We start from the raw sequence: 26,217 nt of genomic DNA on the forward strand, positions 1-26,217 counted from the left end.
TGGGAGCACCAGCAGTGGGACAGGGTGGAGCAGGCTACATCTGAGAGTGAAAAATGTGATGGGATGTAACACTGGTGGGAGGCAGGTGCTTAGGGCTGGCCTGTGGTGACACCTCAATCTGAGGGGGCACGATGGCAGTGATGGCCCCTGAGCTGGACGGGTGTCTGGAGAGCTCAGCTTACCCAGAGCTGCTGCTTGCAGCTCAGCATCTCAGCATCAAGATGAAAATCCGGCCTAAAGTCTCCATATCTGATAAGAATTTCAGTGCCAGGCAGCAGAGATTTGGCCTCCCTGCTGGGAGTCAGCCTGGCAGGATTTGGATTGAGCTCTGCTGGGATCAGCTGTGGCATCTGGGGCTGTGTGGAGCAGCCCCTGTGAGCTCCTTTCCGAGGTGAGAAACTGCTCCTCAACTGCTCAAGGCTCCTCAGAGAGTCAAATGAAAGGATTTGACATTTTCTTTCATAAAAAAAAAGAGAGGGAGTAATCAAGGCACAGTCGTGCATGGGTTTGTTAATTTGCTGAACCACACAGCTGTCAGTCAGTGGGAAATGAGACATTGGGTTTTATTTGGGAAACCTGAGGGGCGAAAGTCAAGTAGAAATCCCAAAGAAACAGCATTTACAGAGGTTTTCCAGCATTGATTTGAGCTGACCTGAAGGTCACGGTTCCTGAGCATTCTTGTGTGCATTTTGGGGGTGGTAATATTCAATATCTGCACCCTGGAGAAAGTAGCTGCAATATTTCAATACCTGACTGGGTGTGTCACAGGTCAAACTTCCTTTGAAGGGGACAGAGAGACTGTGATCCAGTGAGGAAAACTAGGAATGTGCTTGGAGAGTCACCCTCAGGCCCCAGAAGGTCCCTGTAGGAATTTGTCCTCTTGAACACTGCCCAAATGTGGAATGGTGCTTTATAGTGTCCATAAAAAGAGCTATTAATGAAATTAATCTGGGAGGGAAGGGCAGCACAGGAAGAAAGATGAAATTTTACAGCTTGGGCATTGAGTAGATGAAAAGTGTAAATGCACTGGTGGTGCCTGGAAAGGCCCTGTTTGACCCCAGGGAATGTCCCAGCTTCAGTCCAGCTGGACAGGACCAGCAGCACCATCCCTGCCGCAGCTCCTGTCCCTCCCTGTGTGCAGATCCTGGTCAAGGATCCTTGTCAGTGGAGCTGCCTTCAGCCCAGGGATTGCCTGTGGTGTCACCAGCAGATTGGTGGCACAGCCTTGGGCAGGGCTTCAGGCTGCCAGGGAAGAGCAGCATGGCCACAGGGCAGCAGGGAGAAGAAAACAATAAATCACCTTAGTCCATTCATGGGAAATAGGAACCTCCATGGAGGAGGTTTAGGGAAACTGTACAGCTCAGGAAAGTGGCACCATGATTCCCTGGGATCCTGAGGTCCGTCATCTGATGCTCTTCAGCTTGAAGTGTCCCATGATAGGTGATTTCAGATTTGTAGGAGAAGTTTTATCTCAAAAATACAAAAAGAGCTTCAGACATTGGGAACATTGTTGCCCAGAAAAGCTGTGGCTGCCCCTGGATCCCTGCAGGTGTCCAAGGCCAGGTTGGACCACCTTGGGATGGTTTAAAGTGTCCCTGCCCATGGCTTGAGGAAGATGAAAATTAAAGTCCCTTCCAAGCCAAACCATTCTTTGCAATCCTCCTTCCTTTGGTGACACAGACCAGCTGGGTGCTGCCACACCATTCCATGGTTCTGTGAGGAGGAAAGCTGGGAAAACTAAATGGCACCAGGTTAACATGGGAACCAGCTCCTGTGCACTGGGAAAATGGAACCAGGTTAGCATGGGAACCAACTCCTGGGCATTGGGAAATGTAAGGCACCAGGTTAGCATGGGAACCAAGTCCTGGGCACTGGGAAATGTAAATGGCACCAGGTTAGCATGGGAACCAACTCCTGTGCACTGGGAAAAGCAAATGGAACCAGATTAGCTTGGGAACCAACTCCTGAGCATCAGGTTAGCATGGGAACCAAGTCCTGGGCACTGGGAAAAATGGCACCAGGTTATTAACATGGGAACCAACTCCTGGGCACTGGGAAAAGCAAATGGCACCAGGTTAGCTTGGGAACCAAGTCCTGGGCACTGGGAAATGTAAATGGCACCAGGTTAGCATGGTAACCAGCTCCTGGGCACTGGGAGGACAAGCCCTGGGAGCTGGGAAGGACAGCTGGGTCTGTGATGGAAGCTGATGGCTGAGGCTTCCCTGGCTCACAGGAACAGTTTGTGCCTCTGGCCTTTTAAAAACTGAACCTTGAAAATCTGGAGGAAATAGACTTTTTATCTGGTTAGTGTTTTGGACCTATAAAACTGGAAGTCATAATACCCTGTAAAACATTTGAGGCAATTTGGGAATATGGCATTCCTTATTAAACTCGGTGGGTTTTAGAGACTTCTTAGGTTTTCACAGTGGTGCAGGCTGTGACCTCTATAATGTTCAACAGGATCCTTGAAAAATTGAGACCAATTTAACAAGAATAGCTGCTGCCTTGGTGCTCCAGCTCTTCCATTTCTTTCCTGCCTGGAGTTAAGTTCATAATGGTTTAGCAGAACCTTTTTAGTTGCTAAAAAGATTATTGTGGTCTGGGCATAGGGGACTGCTTTGTGACAGATATTTTAGCAGAACCATTTGTCCATGGCTGGAATAACAAAGTAAAATGTCACAAGTACAATATTTTGAAGGTCAGAAATCATAACTCTTTGCATATTTTCAAGGTTATTTTTGGCCAGTGTAACAAAATATATTGTTATTTGGGAGTTTGAGGGAATACAAACCTCTGTGGATAGAGGAGACCTGGCAGCTGTTTACAGCTGATGTTTCCTGATGTCTGGGGGGTGGCAGAATTTGTACCAGACCTAGAGAGAAGTCCCAAAATGCAGCAGCAGGGATGGTTTTCTGTAGCTGGAATTTTACTCTGTGTCTGAAAATCCAAAGCCCCTAATGGTTTAAACATCAGAATTCCGTGACACTGGGCTGTTTCCTCCTCTGGGATGCCAGGCTTGTCTTTTATCTCCTTTTTTCTTCATTCCTGAGTGAACTTTGCCCAGCTTGCTGCAGCAGGCAGAGGATGTTGGTGCTGTGCTCTCTGCAGGTGGGATGCTCTGTGCCCTGCAGTGTTTCCTGGAATTCTGCTCCCGAATCTCTGTGTGTTTACAGGGTGAGCAGCATCCCTTCTGTGTAGCTGTCTGTGGCCTTTGGGAAGAGCAGGCAGAATAAATATTCCTGTATTTCCTTCACACCCCAAATTCCCTGAGGTGGCACAAGCATGTGGCTGCATTTCTCCTGCAGGAAGCTCACATGAGCTCTCAGAGGCTGCAGGACATTGCCACAGGAGTTTTGGGTCTTCACCCTTCCTCTCATTGATGAATAATTTGTTGCTGTTCATGCAGATGTGAGGTTTTTTAGGGATCCCATAGCACCTCCCCTTTTCCAGTGTTGCCTTATGACGAGTCTGAGCTGAGAATATTTTGCTCCAAGACTTTTTTCCTCCTGATACCTTGCAAAGCTTGACCTAGAGCCGAGGCTGGACAGAGCTAAAGAATAAAGCAGGGATTTATTAAGAGGCTTCAATAGATCCAGCTTGGGCAGCACAACCCAAAATGGTTACAAAATCCCAACCAGTCAGGGGATCTCTCACTTTATCAGTTCTGCTCCATTTGCATGTTGGAGTTCATTGTCCAATTCCAGCTTTAGGTTATCAAGTCCCATCCTTCTTGTTTTTCTCTTGTTTGTGCTCTTGGGCTGAGATTTGGATCATTTGTCCTTGGTCCCAGCTGGAGCAGGAATTGTTTTGTCTCCCTGCTCTGTGCACAGAGCTCACCATCCCCTCATATGAAGCCCAGACCCACACACCAAAACAGCACAGAATGTGAAAAATAGAAAAGTTAAAACCTGAGGCATCACTCCAAACCCCCCATCCCTGAGGCTGGTCCCTTGCAGAGGCAGAGAGTGAGCAGCCTTCACCCTCTAGTAGTGGCTGCTCAGGGCTGGTGTGTGTTTAGAACACAGAAATCAGGAGGAAGATGTGAGAAGGAAGAGTGATTTCACTCAGGTCTGGCTGTGTTATCCCAAAGCTGTTCCAGGAATGCCACAGGGCTGCCCACAGAAGGACACAGGTAGGAAATGCAATGGAAAATGCAATGGAAATGCAGAAAGTGCTCACCTTGTCTCTCAGTTAAGATCCCATCTTCTCCTGACGTCCACAATCCTGGTGTCAGGGTTTGGGAGGAAGCATCAAAGGAGTGCCTGGGCTGAAGCCTGTGGGGGCAGAGAGGCTTTCCTGGGAGGAATGGCTCTGCCAGCCTGGGGAGGGACGGGTGCTGGTGCTGCTGCACACCCCAGGGTCTTCCTTTTCAATTGTTAACTCCTCTGCAGGGGCTGTGGGATCATCCACGTGCTCTGGGGCGGCGCTCCCAGCTTGGCCCGGGGAGCTGAGCTTTGTTTGGAAGCAGGGATTGATTGAATGGTGTCCATTCAAACCTGACCTGCCAAGGAAAACCTGCTGGCCAGGTTGTGTGGGGGAGAGGGGGCTGAGCATGGGGAGCTGCTCTGGGGTGAAATGTTCTTCCACTGTGTGGAATGCTGCACACTCTGAGATCCTGTGTGATGGGAAATGGGAAAGGTCAATCCAAGGTTGCAGGGAGCCCTGGCCAGGCTGCTGTTCCTCCCTGGTGGAGGATGTGCCCTTTCAGCCTGGCTGGAGCTCACCACAACACCAACATTTTGGCTGGTTTACCATCCACCTGCACGCCTCCTTGGCCTTCTGTCTCCCAGCTGGATTTAAGCATGGTTTCCTCTGAGTTTGATAATTTGTGAGGCTGCTCTGCTCCTCTCCAGGCTTGTGGCTGATGTCTGTGGCTGCTGCAGGGAGAGGCAACGTCCTTCCTGTGTCAGCAGCACAGCTCTGAGAGGGCAGGTCTGGATGGCACAGAGCTTTTGGAGGTGTGTGCACCCTTTCTTTGGGCCCTCAGTGGATTCTGTGCCAAACTCTCAAGCAGTGAATGGAAGCTGAGTGAGGAATTGCTGTTGTGGGACCTTCATCCCACTCATGGTCCTTCAGAACCAAGGCGCACACACAGACACAAAAAATCTTCCATCAGTGTTTGCAGACTACTGCAGACAGGAGCTCAAAAGCTCAGAGCAAATCTCTGTTGATAATTTTCCAGAGGCACTTCTGAAAAAAACAGAATTTCACTCAGGACATTAAAAAAACACTCAAAAAAGCCAAAATAAAGGAAAGTCCCTCCAGCTTTCAGTTCCAGAATTACCCTGATGTATCAGCTGCCCACGGTTTTCTCTGCAGAATGTCCCTTGGGTCCCTGAGTCTGGAATTCTTTCCAGCACTGAGCATGGGGAGTGGAGCAAAGCAAGGAAAGCTCCTTTTCATCCAGAGCTGTGCCACAGGAGGCTGAGCATGCCCAGGGCTCCAGGCATGGCTCTGGTGCCTTCCCACGGGCACCATCCCAGCTGCCAGCTGGGCTGCAAAGGTTGGCATCTGTAAGGGCTCCAGTTTAAAAATAACAGAGAGAAATCTCCCTTCTGCAAGGCCCAAATAAAAAGAGGATGGTTGAGGTAACAGTGATTTAAAAACTCCTGGTACTGCCTGGGGCACTGCAGGGAGGGAATTGCAGGGCCATGACAGCTTTCCCATGGACACCAGGTGCTTTCCTTGTTGTCCAGCTGGGGGAACCCAGTTCTCAGTTTCATTTTTCTTTTAAGTTTTTTTCAGTTTCTGTATTTTTCTTTAGAATTCTTAGGCTCACTCTGTGCTTGACAGCCCTGCTGCACTGGGTTTGCAGTGGGGAAAAAAACAAGTTTAGGAGGGTATGGGAGAACGTTGTGTTGTGTGGAGCTTAATTTCTGTTAAACATTTGAGGTGCTGGAGGACTTTTTGTGCTGGTTGAAGCAAGGAATTTAGGATGAGATGTTGTGAAGTGCTCAGAAGCTGAAAATGCAGGGTGGGTAGCAGCTCGTGTATCTGTGACCTGCTGAGCTGTGTACTGTACTTGTCTTCTGTACAGTACTGTGTGCTGTATGTCTCTTCTTTTGGAGAAATTTGGTGCATTTTGGGGTTGGAATTGTAGCTAAGTAATGCCCAGTGATGCTTTGCAGCCCTGAGGGAGGCCAGACACAGGCACAGTGCTGCTGCCTCATGGCTGGGATGTTCTCTGTGAGCCTGGAAAACATGAGAGAGGGATGGATGGATGAGGAATGGATGGAGGGATGGATGGATGGATGGATGGATGGAGGGATGGATGAGGAATGGATGGAGGGATGGATGGATGATGGATGGGGGATGGAGGGATGGATGGATGGACGGATGGATGGATGGACAGATGGATTCATGGATGGATGATGATGGATGGATGGATGGATGGATGGATGGATGGACGGATGGATGGATGGATGGATGGATGGAGGGATGGATGGACAGATGGATCCATGGATGGATGGATGGATGGATGGATGGATGGATGGATGGAGGGATGGATGGACAGATGGATCCATGGATGGATGGATGGATGGATGGATGGATGGATGGATGGATGGATGACTCTGTGAGTGTTTTCACCCAGGTGGAGGAAGCATTGCACACACCTTGATGGCCTTGGCAATGAGGAGGTGGTGGAGGCCCCTTCGGATCCTGCACAGTGACATTTCCAGAGCAGCCTCGCACTGCAAACTCCCGGTTCTGTCCGAAGCAAGTTCCTGCATGCTGGCATCATTTGCATGCATCAGGATAAATCTGCCTTGCCAGGAAAGCTCTGACACAAGAGCGCTGCAGCTCCCAGTGCAGGACAATGCTCAGATGAAAGCTGCTGGAGAGAGCACCTAGGAAGAGCAGTGAGGGGAGATGAGGGGAGAGCTGAGCTGGCAGCACACACGGAGCTGCAGCCCCAGCTTGGGGGGCTCAAAGCTGTGCCTGCCCAACACGGGGGGCTTGGAGAGGGGCAGAGCATCCAATCTGGCCAAATGAAAGGCATTAACTCCTGGAGGGAAGGATCAGGGGGTGCTCCATCTCTTACCCAGGAGGTTTGCAGTGGAGGCTCACAGACACGTTTGGTAGCTCGGAGAGGCACTGGAGCAGCAGTAATGGTTGAGGCAGAGCTGAGGAGCTGCAGGGAAGGGCTGTGGGCATGTGGCTGGTTTTGCTGTGCTGCTTCTCGGTGCTCTCTCCCCAAGCATGTCCCTTATCTCTTTGAGCTCAGTTTTGGTGGCATTCAGCGTTCCCAGGTTAGACACCAGAGCAAGAATCACTCCTGGAGACTGGCAGGCCTAGAGCTTCCCACATTTCCAGGTGTTCCAGAGCTGCAGGAGCCTGGGCACAGCAGCACTCCAGTGGGTTCCAGGAGGGAAGGGATTCTCGCAGATCCTCAGATCTGTGCTGGGGACCCAGAGCAGCTGTGCTGTGTCAGGTCACTGGATCTGAGCGCTGCTGAGGCCACTGACGGCGCCTGCAGCTCCTCACATGGTGTTCCTCTGCTTTAACCTCTGCCTGCCTGGCCCCAGCCCTTCCTGGGCAGCTCCTGGCCTCACTCACAGCAGCTCCATCTGGGCTGAGAGCTCTGGGGGTGACACACAGCTCGGGCTCCAAGGGGAGAGGCCAGGGAAGGGTGTTAATGCCCCTGGGCTCATCCAGGGCTGGCTCTGGCAGGCAGAACTGCACACCCACACCCACTGAGCAGTTCACAGGAGTTTTTGGGTTCTCTCTGTGATAAAGACATAGAAAGTCCATAAGTCTCACTTTGTAGAAGGAATTATGGCCTGAAGCAGCTGGAATCAGATCATGGCATTGTGTGTGGGCTGTACCTGCACCTCTGCATGTACAGGGCTGGTAGTGCATGGCTCTGGCCCTTGGGGCTCTGTGCATGTTTATTATATTTCCTGGAATTATTTTTGGCTTGGATACTCACAAAATGCCTGGGAATTATCCAAGTATAGTCATATCTTGTTGCAAATTTGGATGACATGTCTACTTTCTTCATTCCCCTTAATTCTTGATCTCCCTTGTTATTCTTCCCTTTACCAGGAATCCTGCAGGAGTAGGTAACCCAATCCTATCCTGGCACAAGAAGATCCAACCCTGATCTCATTCACTCTCCTAAAACCCAAAAATTAAATCTACTGGATGTAACATATTGACACTGATTTCCCAGCTCCACTGGTGCTTTCTGGATTCCCATCTGCCTGAAACTGGACGGAGGGAGAACTGTTAATTCAGGCAACAGCAATTTGGGCTTGATGGGGATGTACTGACCTTAAGCCTTCATTAATACAATTAGCGCCCTTGGTTTGAGGAGGGCTCTGTGCACTTGGACTGTGTGACATGAAAGCTCTGAGTCCCTCTGACCTGAGGTGGAGCAGCAGGCACAGGGGCATGGCAGATGCTCTGTGCTGTCACAAAGTTGTTTTTCCAGAAGCTGAGTCCCTCTTGTTGTAAGTTTCCCATTCAGTTGGGCTTTGGAGACCAGCCTTGGTTTAGCATTTCTGTTCCTCACTGTTTGTGTCTTTTTTGGGCCCTTGGTTTATGTAAGAGGAGAGCGAGTCACTGCACAAACATCAGCCTGTGAAGGAAACTTTCTGGAGCTTTTAGCACAAGGCACAAATGTTTTTCCCCAGAGTTTGGAGGGTATTTTGAGGAGGGATTTGAGCTTGATGGAGATGCCAGAGAAGGTTTAAAGTATAGAAAATGTTTTCGTCTTCCCTTAGGTGCAAAAATGACTATTTATTCAAGATGAGAAAAACTCCTGCGGGTGGATTGCTAGAAAATTATGTGAAGGGCTGGAGAGACTTGGCAATGGGGATCTTTTTCAGCTTGATTGCTTTAACGGCTTGATGAAATTCAATTTTCTTAATGGGGGTACTCCTGGAGAAGCTGAGCTTGCCCACATAACTTGCTCTGGTGAACCTGAACCTCCCTTTCTTTCCCTTAGAATCCAGAGGTGTGTGGGTTGGTTCTCACTCCACAGCTGTGCTGTGCTGTGAGAGAGGAGGATCTGCAGAGTGGGAAGCAGTCCTGGAGTGGGAGGAGGTGTTTGGAGGGGGGATTATGTGGGAAGCCACCACACTTCTGCAGGGACATGCTCAGGGCTGGTTCCCTGGTCCTTCTTCAGGATTTGACACAAGCCATGTGCATCCTTATTCAGAGAAAAAAAGGGAAAAGGGTTAAAAATGTCACATCTGGCTCCTCCTTCCTTGTGAGGTGTTTGTAGGTGCAGGGGAGGTGGTTGCCCTCAGCAGGGTGGGCTCTACTATTTCACATGATGGAAAAGCCAAAATTCTTTCTCTCCCAGTAAGTGGAGGAGAGGAGAATGTGCCTTGACCTGGTGAGCACCTGGCCTTGCCTTCCTCAGGAGCTGGCTCAGCAAAGTGCAGGCAAATCCTGCTTTATTTCAGGTCTTGTTGGCTGGAGGAAGCTGGGATCTTGTTCTGCTTCTGAAATACCTTCCTCATTACTGTGCTGAGATTTGGGTTTAATTTTACCCAGATGGTGAAAGTGGACTATTTAGAGAGGTGGTTGAAGCCTTAAACGTTCCTGCAGAGGAGGATGAGGAACATTCCCAGGGTTCCAGCTGGGCAGGCAGCAGGGCTGATGTGGTCCCTGGCAGTGCAGGGCAGCAGGGAGAGGCTGCTGCAGCTCCAGCCATGCCCAGGACACAGCCTGGCCCCTCCAGGGCATCAAAGGCTGGCAGGGAGCTGACACGGACAGGAAAGAGCAAAGTGTGATTCAAGGATGGATTAGGAAACAGATTTCCAGGAGAGATGAATGCCCTGTGGCAAACAGTGGGGCAGCCTCAGTGGGACTGTGTTGTGAAGGTCCCCAGGATGAGGTGAGAAATGAGAATCTAACTCCGAATTCTCAGAAGGCTGATTATTATATTATATTATATTATATTATATTATATTATATTATATTATATTATATTATATTATATTATATTATATTATATTATATTATATTATATTATATCACATCAATAATATCATATTCTAAAACTATACTAAAGAAAGAGAAAAGATCCATCAGAAGGCTAAAACAAGAATGAATAATAAAAACCCATGACCGACCAGAGAGTCCAACACAGCTGGACTGGGATTGGTCATTAAGTAAAAACAATTCACATGGAACCAATCAAAGATGCACCTGCCACATTCCAAAGCCGCAAAACACAGAGAGAGGCGATCAGATAATATCATTTACATTTCTCTTCTGAGGCTTCTCAGGAGAAAAAATCCTGGCAAAGGGATTTTTCAGAAAATGTCATGGGGACAGGACTGGGCAGACTGATGGGCAGCATTGCACAGGAGTGGAATTCCACAGGGCAATGAAGGCTGTGTCTGCAGGTGAGCACAGAGAGCCTTGCCTGGGTGCTGGTGGAGCAGGAGCTGCCCTGTGAGTGCTCTGAGGACAGAGCTGCTGAGCAGAACTGCTTCAGGGCAAGGAACCAGCAGCTGTGGATGATCCCAGCAACGAGGAGTGTCTGGTCCAGAGGAATGGAGGCTTGGGAGTGGAGATCCCTCCAGGCAGGGGGTGTTTGGGACCCTCCAGAGCAGCCTGCTCACTGCCATGGCTCAGCCTGCTGCTGACAGCAGTTTGTGCCACAGGCTTTCAGCTGGACAAGGTTTATTGATAATTATTGATAACTATTTGCAGTGAGTGCCTGGGGCTGGGCACATGCCTGAGCTTTTTTCATACACTCTCAGCTTAACCTGTTTTGCTTCACTTTGATTCCTGCCAGGGTCCTAAATTGTATTTGTTAAAACATCAGGAGAACGGAGCTTGTGCTCCACAAGCTCTGACCCTCAGAGTAACTGGTCCTGATGTCACAGAGTCCCAGAAGGATTTGGATTGGAAGGGACCTTAAAATCCATCCAGTGCCACCCTTTGCCATGGGCAGAGACACCTCCCACCATCCCAGGCTGCCCCAAGCCCTGTCCAGCCTGGCCTTGGGCACTGCCAGGGATCCAGGGGCAGCCCCAGCTGCTCTGGGCACCCTGTGCCTCACCACTCACAGGGAAGAATTTCTTCTCAATATTCCCTTTAAATCAAATTTCCTTCTGCTTAAAGCCATTCTTCCCTGTCCCACCACCACAGATCCTTGCAATATCCATGTTTTTAGAAGTTTTCCCAACTTACACTGAGCAGAGGGACGTCAGAGCCTCCATCAGAGCCAATCTGGCTGCAGCACGTCCCCAGCTCTGGCTGTTGCTGCTCTCTTGCCCACGTTCACTCCAGCATGGGGAGCTCTGTGGTGCTAACGAGTGTTGCTGGGTTGCCATGGCAACCCTTGCACTAATTAACGCACAGTAGCCAGGGAAAAAAAATCTGTCCTTGCTGATGAATTAATTTGACAGGATTGATCTGGGGGGAAGAGTTGGGAATGGCCACTCCAAAGGTGTGTGTGGGGATGGAGCTCATTCACATAACACAAACCTGTGTTACTCTGACCTTGCAGCTTTCAGACTGAAACCTTGCTCACCATTTGGAAAGGGTTTGTGTTTTGGAAGGAATAAAATTATCCTGACAAATGTCTAAGAGCATAACTCAAGCAGTTACGCTTTTTTGTTCCTTTTTTTTTTCTCTTGTTATGACATTTTAACTCGGGGTTTTTTTTGGTGTTTAAAAGATTAAATAAAGCCCAAGTCAATTTTAGAAGTTAAATGCTTGAAAGAATCAGAAGATGCACATTTAAAGACTACATTATTTTATGTCAGGAAAAAACCTCCAGTTCCTGAGGACTCCTCCCAAATTCCAGCCCCCTCTGCTGGCTCTGGCTCCATTTGCCCTGGTAGCTGTTAGAGATGGGCCCAAGGGGAATCCATGGATCCAGGCTGGTGTCCTGAGATGCAGAGGACATTGCCCCTTCCCAGCATGGTTCCTTTTTTTTTCGTCTTGTTATGACATTTTAACTCGGGTTTTTTTGGTGTTTAAAAGATTAAATAAAGTCCAAGTCCATTTTAGAAGTTAAATGCTTGAAGGAATCAGAAAATGCACATTTAAAGACTACATTATTTTATGTCAGGAAAAAACCTCCAGTTCCTGAGAACTCCTCCCAAATTCCAGCCCCCTCTGCTGGCTCTGTCTCCATTTGCCCTGGTAGCTGTTAGAGATGGGCCCAAGGGGAAACCATGGATCCAGGCTGGTGTCCTGAGATGCAGAGGACATTGCCCCTTCCCAGCGTGGTCCTGGTGGTGGAGTGGTGGCCTTGGAAGTGAATCAGGAGTGGGAAAGCAGCCCCTGTGTGCTGGGGATGAGTCACAACCTGGGCTCCCATCAGCGGTGACAATTAAACCCCTTCAGCACTTTGTGCACAAAGCACTGGGCTAAGTCACAGCGTCCTGGCAAAATTCTCCCTTGGGTAATTGTGCTCAGACCTGCTGAATGCTCTGCTCCTGCAGTTTTAATGAGCTGGAGCTGTGGCTCACCAGTTCCTGCGTGGTGATGGCCACGACCTGACAAACCTTGGTGAGAGTTGTGATCCCCAGCTGCCTGCCTCGGTCCTGTGTGCCTGCAGCAATTACCTGCAGCCAAAAGGAGCCCTGGGAAATAATGACTGTGCTTCAGGGCTCTTAATGAGATTTCCAAACTCTCTGCTGCCTTCAGCACCAAGAGGTCCTGGAGTCTCAGCTGTTGGCACTTGGGGGGTCAGACATTGGCAGGTGGGGAACTGAGGGGTTTTCCCTGGGGCTGTGGCTCCAGGATGGAGTGGGTGTTACACTGGGGCTGCTGCAGGAGAATCTGGGGTGCCGTCAGCAGGAACAGCTTTGGTTTTGGCTGATTGGTTATGGGTTTGGCTGCTCTGGTGCATGTCCCTGGCTGGAGACCAGGGTCTGAGTGGGGACAGTGCTGCCATCCCCAGCAGCTCCGAGGAATCCTCGTTTCCCCACATGTGCAGCAGAACTAACAGCAAAAGGACTGATGGAGGTTCTCCCATGAGATTTCATCCTCTCCTGGTCTCTGGGCACAGCAAGCTTGTGCCTTTCCTTGTGCCAGACCTGTGCCCCCCAGGAAGCGTGTCCTGAGGTCCTGTGCCAGGGGACAGCGTGCACAGGTCCCCTTGGGTAGCCACAGGTGCCCCCAGCCTGTGCACACCTGAGACAGCAGCTTTGGATGGACTCAGGAGCTCCTGGAAAATGTGTTCCCAGTGTCCAGAGCTCACAGAGAAGCAGGTGCTTTTATTTTCTCTTTCCATTCCCTTGTGAAACAGGAATGCTGAATCCAGGAAAACCTTCCTTTCCCTTGGGTAGCTGCTGCTCCCTGAGCACACCTGTGCCAAAGCCTTCATTCAGCAGATTCAGCACCTAATCTGGATTTCAATTCCTCCAGCTCTAAGTGCAAAAATTATTCCCAGTTCTTCCTCTGAGTGACCCCAGGGGCTTTGTCCAGTGCAATAGTGCTCTAAGCTGGCACTGGTGATAATGTGGACACCTTTATTGCAATATCCTCTGGTATTTATATCTAGTCTTACTTAATTAAGGCTATTTTGGGCACTAAAGTGCTTTGAAACATTGACAAATGTCCTCTGGATTTACTGGCTGGTGATTTGAGGAGCTACATTTCCAAGGAGTGTAATAAATAACAGGGATGGGATTATTTTTGCCTTTTTAAGGAGACAGAGAGGATGTGTCCAAGTACTTGGGTACTTTTTGGGACAAGTGAATTCCAAGAAGGGTGGAAAAAGGTGAGGTTGAACACCCAGACAGCCAAAGAAGGATGGATTTGAAGGAATTGCCTCACGTTTTTGGCAGCACTGTGTTCCTTCCAGGAGGGAGGCTGGGGCCGCTGGGGTAGGTGGATCCAGAGCTCTCATGGTTTGGAGAGTTCTGGTTCCTGGTGCAGAGAGGGGCTCTTCCCTGGCTCTGCTCCCTCCAGCCTTCCTGGACTGCCTTGGGAAAATTCTTTAATTGATTTTACATTTCTCACCTTGCTGATCCTCTGTTTGAAATCCTTTGTTGGTGTTTTCCTTTCAGATGGTTAAAATGGAGCCTTTCTCCATTTCAGACTCCCAGCTCTCCCCATTATACATAACTAATACCTCTCTGGAACCATTGAAGCTGTGTTAGCAGGCTCTGAAATGGGAGTTTAGCTGAGCTTTTAACGGGTTTAATCTTTTCCTGGGTATTAATCCTTGCAGAACCTCTGATAAAATTTGTTGCTTTTTCTCTGAATGCCTCCCACGCTGTCGATATCTGTCTGGAATGAGTTGCTTGGTGCAGAACAAGCCATGGAGGAGGGAATGTTGCAGCCTCCCATGGATCTTGCTCTCATTTCAGTGCATTCCCAGCTCCTCTCTGACTCCATGCCACTGCTGCTCCTGTGATTCCTGGCCCTGGGAGCATCTTTCCCATTGAATTTGGGGTTGGAATGAGTTTCCTTCCTGTTTATCAGCTGTTTCTCAGCTCTCAGATGCATTCCCAAGGTTTGTCTGTTTGATATCAGCAGAGAATGTCAGGGAGAGCATCACCTCTTCCACACTGCCATGGACATGGAAAGCTATCAAAGACCACAGCAAATGTTGGCTTTGGTTTCTGCACTTGTTTTTTATTGCTTTGTGCTGCATCACAGGATCCTAAACCTGTGTGACAGCAGACTCAGGCTGTGATCCAGGTTATCAAAGACTGCAGCTGAACTGGAGGGGAAATTATCCTTTTTTCCATCATGTTGGTGTGGAAACCATGCCATCTCCTGTGGGGTAACAGCAGACTTGGGACAGCCTCTCCCACCTGTGCCAGCTCCAGGAAACACAGGATGTGAGCCAGGGAACCAACCCAGCATAAACCCAAGGAAGAACCTCTCCATGCTTTTGGGATGCCCAGGTTCTGCCTGACTCCAGCTATTACAGATGAAACAGGAAGGAGAAGGGGTTTGTCCATCAGGCCTGACCATGCAGGCACTGGCCCCATTGCCCATCCCACCCCTATTGCCACTGGCCACGTCTCCAGTTTCTCTTTTCCAAAGCTCTTCCTCCGGATGCACACCCTGGCTGCCCCAGCTGTGCAGTTCCAGGAAGGCAGCTCGTTTCTTGAGCAGCACTGACCACAAAAATGATTGTGCAAATTTGTGAGAGTAGGAGAATTTCTTGTTTCCATGGCAGTGCTGGAGGAGAGAAGAGCACTGAGGAGTGAGGTGTGGAATAGCAACAGAAACCTGGGAGGCACTGATCACATTCCATCTTCCCTGTTTCTTTTCTTCTGAGTGGGTCATAAAACAAAAGCAAATGAGGCAATTGGAACTCCCTGTCCACTTTCCTGGGGCTTGTTTAAATGAGGATTTACTTCAACTAAAAGCTCCTTAGAGCCACTTAATTCTTCCAGGTGAAATAAATATCTAGGCCAGTAGTAAAAATTCCTTACAGATGTCTTCAGGAGGGTACTTAGCAAGCACTTTCCTGGAGAGAACATCTTGGATGCCTTCAAAGAGCAAAATCAGTTCTTAATGATGGCACATTTGAGAGTGGGCAGGACTTGGCATAGCCTTGGGAATATTTGGAAATTGCTCCAGTGATAGAGAGAGGAGTGAAATGGGCTGCAGAGCAGTGAGGGTACATGCTCTAATTTTCAGCAATTAGTCAAAATAACTCTAGCTAAAGTTTTATTTCAGGGATCTGGGCATATTTCACTATCAGTGAATGTAATCTCCTGTGGTACTGCATTGCAAATCCCTGTGAATTCCCTGGGTGGATCCCTTTGCCATGCTTGTCCCATCCTTAGTGTGGTTGGTATGACCTGGACACACCATGGAACATCTGAGGGAAGCTCACACACTCAGCTTCTGCTTTTAACTGAAAAAAAAAATCACACTGAGAAGAGCTGGAGATTTCCCATTAGGTCAGAATCTCCCACCTTTGTTATTTGGTCTCTTCCCTGGGTATTCCTGTCCTAGAAGTACCAATCCTTTAAGGCATCCTTTCCATGTTCTGCACTGGGAAAACCTGAGTCTGAAAGGAATAATAATTATAGACTGGATATAATTGAGTGTATACTGCTTGCCAGGCAGATAATATATGGAATAGCTGAGGCTGAGCCTGAGTGGATCCTTGGATGGGAATTCCTTGGCCTCAGCCTTGACAGCTCCATTTGGGCACGTTTCAATGCAGACCCAAGCTCTGTGTGCTCTCAAATCTCTCTGTACCTGTGTGTGCCAACCTCCTGGACTGCCATTCATGCTTTACTCCAGGTTTGCTCTAGAAATGGAGAGCAGCACTGGAACTGTCCATCAGCCACCAGGGTTGGTGTTCCTTGAGGGAAGAGCCCAAGGTGTTTGATGGACATGGGCTCCCAGGAGCTCCCATGGACTTTGGTGTCACTCCTCAGTAAGGACAGAGCCTCACACTGGGCTGGCTGTGCTCAGCTGGGTGCAGGAGGGAAATCCCAGCCTCTCCCTGCCCTGTCCAAGCAGGGAACAGCAAGAACCTTTGCAATTTGGGCATTGTGGGGGATGGATCAGATGCTCCCGCCCAGGAATGCATCACTTCCATCCAAGAGCTGCTCCTGGAGGTTCCTTTCCACCAGAGGCTTTGGAGGTGTGACTAAGGGGCAGGATTAGGGTTAGGGTCCCTGAGGCTCCTGGATCATTTCTGAGCTGAAGCCAGAGCAGCACTTGCATTTACCCATTCCTTCCTGGCACTCCATGGTGTGGCGGCATCTGGTCAAAGGTTGGGTTTGATGACCTCAGAGCTGTTTTCCAGCCTTAATGATTTGGTAACTCTGTGACTGTGAGTGCTCCTGGGTCCAGGGCTATCCAGCTGCTGTGAGTGACCAATTTACTGCCAGTGCTTATCCCAGACATGCAGGAGGAGAGAGCCCAGGGCAGGCAGAGCTGTGCACAGGGAGCCAGGGAGGATGAGCAGAGCCCTGCTGTTCTCATGGAAACCACTGCAGGTTCTGTAGAGCAGGCAGTGGGACAGGCCAGGGAAAGGGCAGATCTTCCACAACAGCGCAGCCACAGATGAGCTTCACATGGGCTCTGCTGCTGCCAGTGCTTCTGGGGTGAATCACAGCCCAGAGGAGCTGCTTCCCGCCCAGAGGCTGCCAGGCATTTTATACACACTCCATTTGCCTTTCCCTCAGCTTGGACAGTTGAGTTTTTTCAGATTTGGGGTTTTTTAAGCTTAGGTGTTTTGAAGGTAACATTTTGGTTCACCTCTGGAGTTGCCATTTGCCTTCTCTGTAGCAGGTTGTGATTAGTGATTAATTGCACAGGACATGTTGTGACTCCAGCCCGTGTCCCGGGGTGCTTGTCGCAGCAATGATGCACTGGGTGATTACTCACTCCCCTTAACCTGACAGCTGTATTTCTTCCCCTGACTGCTTAATGACCTTGGCCAGGTACGTGCCTTGTGTTTTGTTGGAGGGCGTTGGGGATGTGCAAATTTTTCTTTCCCTTGCGTGACCTTCCTCCTGCCTGGGTAAGAGAAGGGAACTGTTCCATGAACAGATGGAGCGTTATTTCTAGAGGATGGTGGATAACGCAGGAAATTATTCATTCAAAACCCCTTCAGACAACTCAGATGTTTGCCCCGAGAGAGTGTTGCAAATCCTAGTGCAAATACCTGCTCACACAAACTGTCCAAGTACCTTGAAAATTGCTTGTGAATGTGGAAGTCATCCAGTCCCAGAGCAGAACAGTGCTGGGGACTTAATTGAGCCATTAAGGAAATTAGGAATAAGCAGGATTTTAAGCAGTAGTTACAGAAGAGATATTTTGTAAGCCATGTGTAGGCAGGTTAGACTAAAAAAGGTTGTCAAGTCATAGCAGGTAAAGAAGCATAGTGTGCAAACCAATCTGGGGATGGATAATTCACTGCTAAAAGCAGCAAGGTTTGCTGCAAGTGGTGCTTGGCTCTTGTTATTCCTTAATGAATCCAATCTATTAGTCAGGGAAAACATCATGTTGTCTTGAAAAACAAATCATATTTGGATGCCTCTTCCCCTGCATTTGTACCATTTTAACACGAGCACACTAATTATGCTGTGGAGATGATTTTGTTATGGCAGAAATGGAGCTGAGTTTGCAGCTGTAACTGTGGAGCTCTGGAGTGCTGGAATAGGTACATGGGGAGAGATGCCTTTTAATTCCATTGCCTTTCTCTTTAGTATTTGTATTGCTGTGATTCAGGGTGTGTATGCTCCCTTGGGTGCAGAGGCAAAGGCCCAACTGTGGGGGCCCAGCAGCCTCCAGGCTCCCAGGGATGCCACAGGAATGGTTTGAGGAATCGTGTCCACGGCCCAGTTTCTACACAGATGGCAATGGGCTCACAAATTCCCAGGCTTCCTGACATGTTTCCCAATGCACAGGGAGCTGCATGACTCATATTGCTCCAGCTCTGGTCCTTTCGGATGGAAATTATACTTTTAAATCCATTCTGTGATTACATGCAGGGCGATGGGCTCCTTTGGAGGAGCTGGAATTTGAGCCATTAAGTTGAGTGGCTGCCATTACATCCCGTGTTTGCCAACAGATAATACACAGACATACTTCATCTGTGACAGCTCTGCCCTCTAGACTTTGAATAGAATTATCTTGGTGCAGAGCTGATCTCTCCAGCACCATCCAGGTGCAGCAGGCAGCAAATGTGGCCCCTGATGAGGTGAAGTGGGACAGGGAAGGGACAGCCCTTGCTCATGTCCTGTGCAGCATGACCTGGAGAGAGGGGAAAGGGACAGTTACACAATGGATGATGTTGTCTTGTATATCAAGAGTTCTATTATCATTATAGTGCAAGGGTCCCATATCATCAGAGTTTTGTACCTCCTTGACATTTCTGGTAGGCAGCTCCTCTAAGCACAGACTCTTCCTGGTCCCTGCAGCAGCCATCTGACTCCAGATGCCACCAATCCACTCTTTTATACCACTGTTCTTATCAGCTACAGGTGTGGCCTGTTAACATCAGGCCTGCTCCTAATCTTTAGTAATTGCTCCAGCTGCAACTCATTGGGGGATAAGATTACGTTCTATACCACCTTCATTTACCCATACTGCATCCCCCTACAGGATGAGGTGACACTGATGTGTCCTGGTGGAGTCCCTGCCCATCCCACCCCTCTCTCAGGGTGTGGGGCTGGCAGATGGGAGCAGGAAGATGGGGATGCTCGTGGCTGTTCTCACTGTGCCTGCATTGCTGCTGGCTCCTGAGCAGCCCAGGGGGCTGGGGGGGAACTCCTGGGTCAGAATGTGGTGATGGCTTGGAAAAACCCCTGATCTGACCTTTCCATCCTGTGGCAGTGCCATCCAAGCCCAGCTGAGGTACGAGGTTGTAGCCAGCCTTGAGTTACTCCTGTTGAAGGGACAGCTTGGCTGTTGTCCATGAAAAGTGAGAAGCCATCAGCCGTGACTTCATTCATGGCCAGGCTGAGCTGAGCAAAGCAGCTTAGAGGTGGAAGGCTGCATTTCCATCCCTGTGCTGATCTGGCCAGTCCCTGTAAGAGGCTCAGAGGATCCCATGGCAATCTGCAGGACCATCCCTTGCCTCTAACGAGCACCCAGTCATTACTGTGGTGTTGTGAGATCCCCAGGATGAGGTGAGAAATGAAAAATTGACTCCATGTTCTCAGAAGGCTGATATATCATATCATATATCATATATATCATATATCATATCATATTATATTTAAAAAAATAATATACTAAAACTATACTAAAGAAAAAAAATTCCATTAGAAGGCTATAAAAGAAAAAAATAATAAAAACCCCATGACTGACCAGAGTCCCGACACAGCTGGACTGAGATAGTAATTAAATTAAAACAACTCACACATTAGATAAACACTTCTCCAAATCACATTCCAAAACAAGAAAACAGGGAGAAGCTGAAGCTTCCCAGCTTCCCAGGAAAAGAAATCCTGGCAAAAGGATTTTTCATGAAATATCACAGTGACAATTCCCTTCCTGTAATGGCAGCCTTCCCAGCCAGCACTGTCCCCTCAGCTTTTAGGAGGCAAAAATGATGGGAATCCAAACATGATATCAGATCCCAGCTGGAGTGTCACTGTTGGAAGCCAGGACAAAGGTGGGGTGTGACACAGCCCTGCAGTGCCACCCCTGTGCTCTCCATTGCCCCAGGTGCCCCTGTAAGAGGCTCAGATGATCCCATGGCAATCTGCAGGACCATCCCGTGCCTCTAACGAGCACCCAGTCATTACTGTGGTGTGTGAGGTCCCCAGGACGAGGTGAGAAATGAAAATTTGGCTCCATGTTCTCAATGGCCTTGCAGTGCCACCCCTGAGCTCTCCACTGCCCCAGCAGGAGGGCAGGGTTTGCTCTGGGAGAGCTCAGGGCTCTCCAGCTCGGGGTGAGGCAGGACATGGGCCAGAGCGTCCTGGGAGAGCCAGAGGAGGCCACAGGCTTTGGCTCAACAAGGGGCTCAAGGGAGAAGCTGCTTTGCTCAAGTCCTGCCTGTTTGCCCTCCCAGAGCTGGGGATGGAGGGTGAGATGATCTGTGAGATGTGGTTGGTGTGAGGACCTGAGCTGTGCCTGGCTGGGTTTGCTGTGCCCTTGCTGCTCATCCCTGTGCTCCCTCAGGATACCCATGGCTGCTTTTTGGTGCTGGAATCCTGGAAATCTGAGGATGATTTGTGGTTTTGTTGGAATAATTCTCATGAATATCATCATTTTGGTGGCAAAAAGCTTTATCTGGCCATTTCTCCTTCTGGGTGCTCATCCTGGTTTTTCCTTTTGCTGCTGGAAGTGGAATCAATGGGATTTTTCACTGGGTGGCTCTGGTTTGCTGGATGGGCTCTGCTTCCCCCTGGCTTGGGAGCAAAGGCTCTCACTGCCCCTGCAGTCACCCAAAAGTGCTGGTTCCTGGGGCCAGTGTTGCTTCTCCAGCCATTGCTCCTTTTGTGCTTCCTTTAATTAAATTTCTGTGAGCTCAGGGTCTGTTAAACGTTTGTAGATGTCATTGCCCTCCTCTGCCAACAATCCCCCCCTGGACTTTGTTAGATGGGAGCTGCAGGGACTTACCCTGAGAAGCCAGGAGATGAGAACAGCAAATAAGGAGCCCAGGTGGTGAATTTAATCAGTGTAATACATTCATCTGGACTTTAATCCAGCCTGGGCATTGATTTGCACTAATAACAGCCACTACTTTTTAAGTTCCAAGTTCTCAGTACTAAAAATATCCTTTTTTTAATATTATCATGTTGGCCTCTTACTGCAATACCAATATATGCATTATTGAGGATTCCTGGGGATGTGTTTCATACATTGTGGTCCAACATGACACAATCCAGGCCTCTGTTTCATTATCAAATGGGGTTTTAGAGCACATGGCAGTGACTCAGTCACAAAGGGGCTCTTGCTGCTGCTTCCCTGTCCCTGGCCGTCCAGGAGAGATGTTCCTGGTTTGTATTCCTAGTCCTGTATTTGAATTCATCTCCTCCCATGATTTTCAAACCTGGCCAGCTGTGTCAGCTTTTAGAGGACAGAGTATCCCCACAGAGTTTAGTGAGTTCTGCTCCTGCCCCTGTATTTCCCTGGGAGCTGCTGGCTCTGGGTGAGGGCAGTGGCTGCTCTGGGTGCCCCTGGTGTGTCTGTGCCGTCCCTCCTGGCTTAGCTGTGTGTCACCAGCTGGCACACAGATCCCACGTATGGGATGAGCAGATCCATGTGTTGTTCCCTTTGTAGGGAGCTGTGTTAAATAATTCAGTCCCCTGGGAGTCATTGGTGTGATTTTCTCCTTAATTCCTTTCTGCTTTGGAAAATTCCATGTCCAGAGTAACAGGTGATGTTCATTTTAACTTAAATATCCTTTCAAAGGAGGGTTACTCTTGGTTTCCTCAGAGCAATGACAATTTTATCTCCTCTTCTTGCAAACACCATTTAGTCAGATGAACTCAGTTTTCCCACAGTGTGCTCCGTGGCAGGGAAGTTGTTTGCTTTCCAGTTCAAATAAGGACAGGTTTTCGGGGTAAAATGAGCCTGAGTTTGGCATTCCTGACACTTCCAGTCAAGTCTTGGTCATCCCTGGAGGGGTTTTGAGTCTGTGGATTGGCTGCACCACGGGCATAGGGGTGCTCAGGATGGTGTCCGTGCTATTTGTCCATGCTGTGTCCCTCAGCCCTGTGCTCAGCATTCCCCAGCAGCATCTTGTCCTTCTCTGTACATTCCCAGAGCTGAATTTAGAGCTATTTAGTAATATATTTATTTAATAACATTCTGTTTGCTTATCTGCCTTACTCTGCCCTTTGGGTGACAGAGAGAGTGCCAGGTCCCTCCTGGTTGTTCATGGTGCCCCAGTGTTACTGGGCCCAGTCCTTGCTGGGCTGGTCCTGGGGTCTCTGTGCTTGAGATAACCCCAAGTGTTGGAAAGTCTCTTTTTCCCAGCCCTGAGATTGAAGCAGGAGTCAGGATTCTTTGGCTGTTGTTTATTCTCTGTTATCTATAACATTCTTTCTCTGAGCCTCTGAGGTCTGTCCGTGGCACACTGACTGCCCCAGAGGTGGTGTTATCTTTTTATACTAAAAACTCCACGTACTTTATTTACAATAATTTTCCAATACCTATCACCTATGTTAGACAGTCCATCTCTACTCTAAACCATTCCAAAAGTGCCACCCTCACCCAGAAGAGAGAGGCTGAGAAGAAGAAAGAAGGATAAAGCATACCCAAATCCCTCCACCTTGGCTTCTAAAAACCCCAAAATTCTACTTTTCTACCTTGTGACAAGCTAACTATCATTCTACTTAAACTCTCGTGGCTTGTAAATCTTCACACAAAATTGATAATTTTCTGCATGGGCCAAAATCAAAGGCACAGGTGTTTTTGACTCTGTGCCAAGGTCTCTGAGCCCCCAACCAGGGGCTTGAGCAGAGGGCATGTCCAGAGGGATGTCCTGGGTTCCAACAGGGCTTTGTGGAGCTGGGAGCACACCTTGGGAATCCTGACTGCTCCCCACCCAGGCAGCATCCACTGAGGCTGGGCTGGGTGTAAATCAGAGCTCCAGCCCCCTGCTCAGGAGGGATTTCAGAACATCTCCAGGTCTTTGAGGCTGTTGTGGCCTTGGCTTGGGAATGTCAGGAGTCCCTTCTGGGGGCAGGAGGCTGGGATCTGTGGGAGTATGGTAGGTTTGGCTCTTGGAGGGTGTTTATTGTTTGCTGCTGAGGGCTGCAGTGAGGGATCTGTGCTGACAGCCCCTGCCCACAGCCCTGGCAGCTGCCCTGGCTCTGCTTGCTCAAGGTGCTGCTTGCCCTGGAGCAGTTCAAACTTGGACTTCCAGCCCCAATCTCATCATTTATCTGAGTTAAAAGATGATGGCAAGTGGTTATTTGTAATTACTCTACAGGAGAGATATGTCATGAGGCAAGGGGAGGTTGATGTGCCCCATGCACAGGAGGGCTTGGGGAGCAATTTGGGTGACATATGCTCCGTCCCAACACCTACACCTGCGTGGGCTGTGCTTCCGTGGGGCCCCTCTGCCTCCTCACCACCTTCCATTCTCCTCCTCACTGCTGCCAGGCTTTTACTCAGCTCTCCATCCATGGCCCTGCCTTGTGGCTGCTGTTATTAATAGGAATGACATGGGCAATAATCACAATAAGGTGGAAAATGAGACTAATGTCATCCCCTGGGCTCTGCTGCTGCAGCCTGGCTGAGGCCAGGTGATTTCCTATCTGCCAGGTGAGATCTTCTCAAGAAAATGGAAATCAATGAATAACAGAAGAAGCCAGTCCTTAGGAACCTTTCTGTCTGTACTGACTCTCCACATAACATAGAGATAAATGAAAGATAGATAAAGCTTCCAACCGAGTGTGGCAGCCTTCCCAGAATGTGGGATATGGGAGACTCTCACTCCAATCAGCCTCTTTCAGCTGAAATCCAGTCATTAGTTAAATTCATCAAGGGGCTTGAAAGCAGAAAGGGAAATTCTTTGACTTGTGCTTAACCTTTGGGTGATTGCACCTCTTGAGAGAATGAGCAAATCAAGTGGAGCTGCCCTCCCCTGTGTTTGTGAATGAGCCGTGGGGCCATTCACCGAGATTGGGCATTATTCACTTTGTATAATTCCTGACGAGAGGTTTAAAAATAAACACACCATCAAAGGGACTCTGGGGAGGTTATGCAAGAGCAGAGTGCAGCGGGATGGGCTGGGGGCTGTTCTCCTGTGCTCTGCTCCATCCGCTGGGCGGCCCTGGCCTGGCAGGGAGGAGCAGCAGCCCCCGGTGTGGGGCTGGCCCCGGGCATGCCCTGCTCCCCTCCTCACTCCGTGGGCACGGCTGTGCTGGGAGCTGATGGCAGTGGGTGCCAGCAGGGCTGGGGGGCTCTGGGATGTCCCAGCCCCTGCAGAATGCTGTGTTGGTGCCCCTGAGCAGTGTGGGCGCCTCCCCTCCGAGATCACCCTGCTCTCCCTTGTTCGGGCTCTGTGCAGCCCTGCTGGGCCCTGTCCTTCCCCCCAGCAGTGGTTCCTCTGAACACCCTCTGTGTATCCTTCTTTGAAGCTGTTTTGGCTGCCTCCATTGTGGAAGGGCCGGTGAGCACAGTGTGGGAAATGCTATTGTGGTTTTACAGGGCTTTGATGTTGTCTGAACAAAGGGCAGCTCTGTGCAAGAACAATCTGAGCAAATGGCATCCACTCACCACATTTCTCCCTCCTCCCCTCACAGCCTGCTCCTATTCCTGCATCCTGCTCCCGTGGAGGAGGACACAGTTTATGTAACACAGATTTGAAAGGGAACTACTCAGAGCTCTCATTTTTTACTGTTACAACTCTACTGATGCAGTAATAAATGATCTAATAGAGAAACACTTGCCTGCCTTAAAGACTGTTCATATTCCCAGAGACCATGGTGCTGGAAACTTTGAGGTTCTTGAAGTTTTCTGAGGAGATGGTGAATGATGATAGATTTATTTAGGGTTTTTTTGTGAATGTGGCTCTTCATAAAGTGCATTTGGATTCTTGAGAAGCTCTCTGCTGAAAAGGATCTTGGAATCTTGTGGGCTTGCAGTGATTATTTATCCCTGAAAGAAGAATGGACAGGTGAGAGTGGTTTGAATGGCCCTTTTGTGCACATTTCAGTCTCCATGGACCACTAAGCCCCTGATTTCTTCTTCAGGCTGGCCCATAAGAAGCCAGCAAGTGTTGGTGTGTTGGGAATATTTAGCAAAACGTTGCAGTAGTGGCTGATTTCACTCAAAGATGTTTAATCCTCGACTGCCTCACTGCTGGCAGGGGCTGAGGTGGAGCAGATGTTCTTGTCCATTTGTGCATCCTGGCTTGGGAAGTGAGCAGAGCCAGGGAAATGCACCAGACTGGAGGCAGAGGCTCACCCATTCCCCAGAATAATCTTCCTGTTGGTTCTGTCATGTGCAGAGTCCCTCTGCAGGGGCACAGCTGGGTCGTGGCTCAGGGATTTAAACCCTGCAGTGGCCTGGTTCTGTAAATGTGCTTTGGGAAGCCCTCCTAGGTGGTGTTCCTGGGCTTTTTCATCAGGATGTGCTGTGGATACAGCTGGCAGAGGCATTCCCCTTCCCTTCCTCTCCTTTGGCTCGTGTGGATTTGCTCCAGTAGCAGGGTCAGACAGATCCCACCAGCTCCTGTAACAGGGACCTGCTCCTGTTACTCCTTTTATTCTTCATTTTCCTGCTTACTTTGATGGGGGCATTTATCTGATCTTGATAAAGGTGGCACAAAGGCATGGCCAGAAGAGAAAGTTGTAAAATCTGGAGTCAAACTCCCACTTTTGAGCACCTCCTTTTTATTCCTTGGAAGCTCCTGTGTGGCATTAATGACACCTTAAAGCCCTTTGGCATTGCAAAGTGCAAGGGCAGAGTGAGGCAGTGGGGATCTTGGGCCAGATGGACCTTTCTGAGCTCTCCCAGCCCTGGTGAGGACAGAGTTCAGCATCCCTGGCACGAGCTGGCAGAGCTGGGGCCTTGCAGAGCCCCCTGAAACCCTTTTTACTCTTTGTTGTTGTTGTCACTTTATTTTGGCAGCACCTCTAATGTAATTCTGGATTTCCAGTGGTCACGTTCCATCCTGGAAATGCCACCAGACAGGAAGAGAAAGCAAAACTCTCCCAGCCCTTGAGCAGCAATGGTTTCCTTGCTTTCCTCTGGCTTTGCTGTTGTAAAGCTCTCACCTGTTGTGCTGGCAGTGAAGGAGCATCTCTAGAGGGAGGGTTTGTCACTGAGTTCTTGCAGGTTTGCTGTGGAAGCCTCTGGGGGAAATCCTGGGAATGCTGAGCTGGTTCAGGGATCATCCCC

The 26,217-nt window shown here is 49.3% G+C and overlaps 1 protein-coding gene and 1 long non-coding RNA gene across 13 annotated transcripts in view; one reads left to right on the forward strand and one right to left on the reverse strand.

Annotated features, from left to right (window-relative positions):
* Positions 1-26,217, forward strand: part of ARHGEF9 (Cdc42 guanine nucleotide exchange factor 9) — a 212,301-nt gene that overhangs the window by 115,490 nt on the left and 70,594 nt on the right. The window lies entirely within an intron of this gene.
* On the reverse strand, positions 1,843-11,273 carry LOC141730838 (uncharacterized). Its single transcript, XR_012582551.1, has 3 exons — positions 11,155-11,273; positions 6,615-9,154; positions 1,843-6,192 (listed from the first exon to the last, which is right to left on the reverse strand). It is a non-coding gene; the product is annotated as an uncharacterized LOC141730838 (long non-coding RNA).

This window comes from Zonotrichia albicollis, chromosome 14 (assembly GCF_047830755.1).
Source record: "Zonotrichia albicollis isolate bZonAlb1 chromosome 14, bZonAlb1.hap1, whole genome shotgun sequence".
Lineage (NCBI taxonomy): Eukaryota > Metazoa > Chordata > Aves > Passeriformes > Passerellidae > Zonotrichia > Zonotrichia albicollis.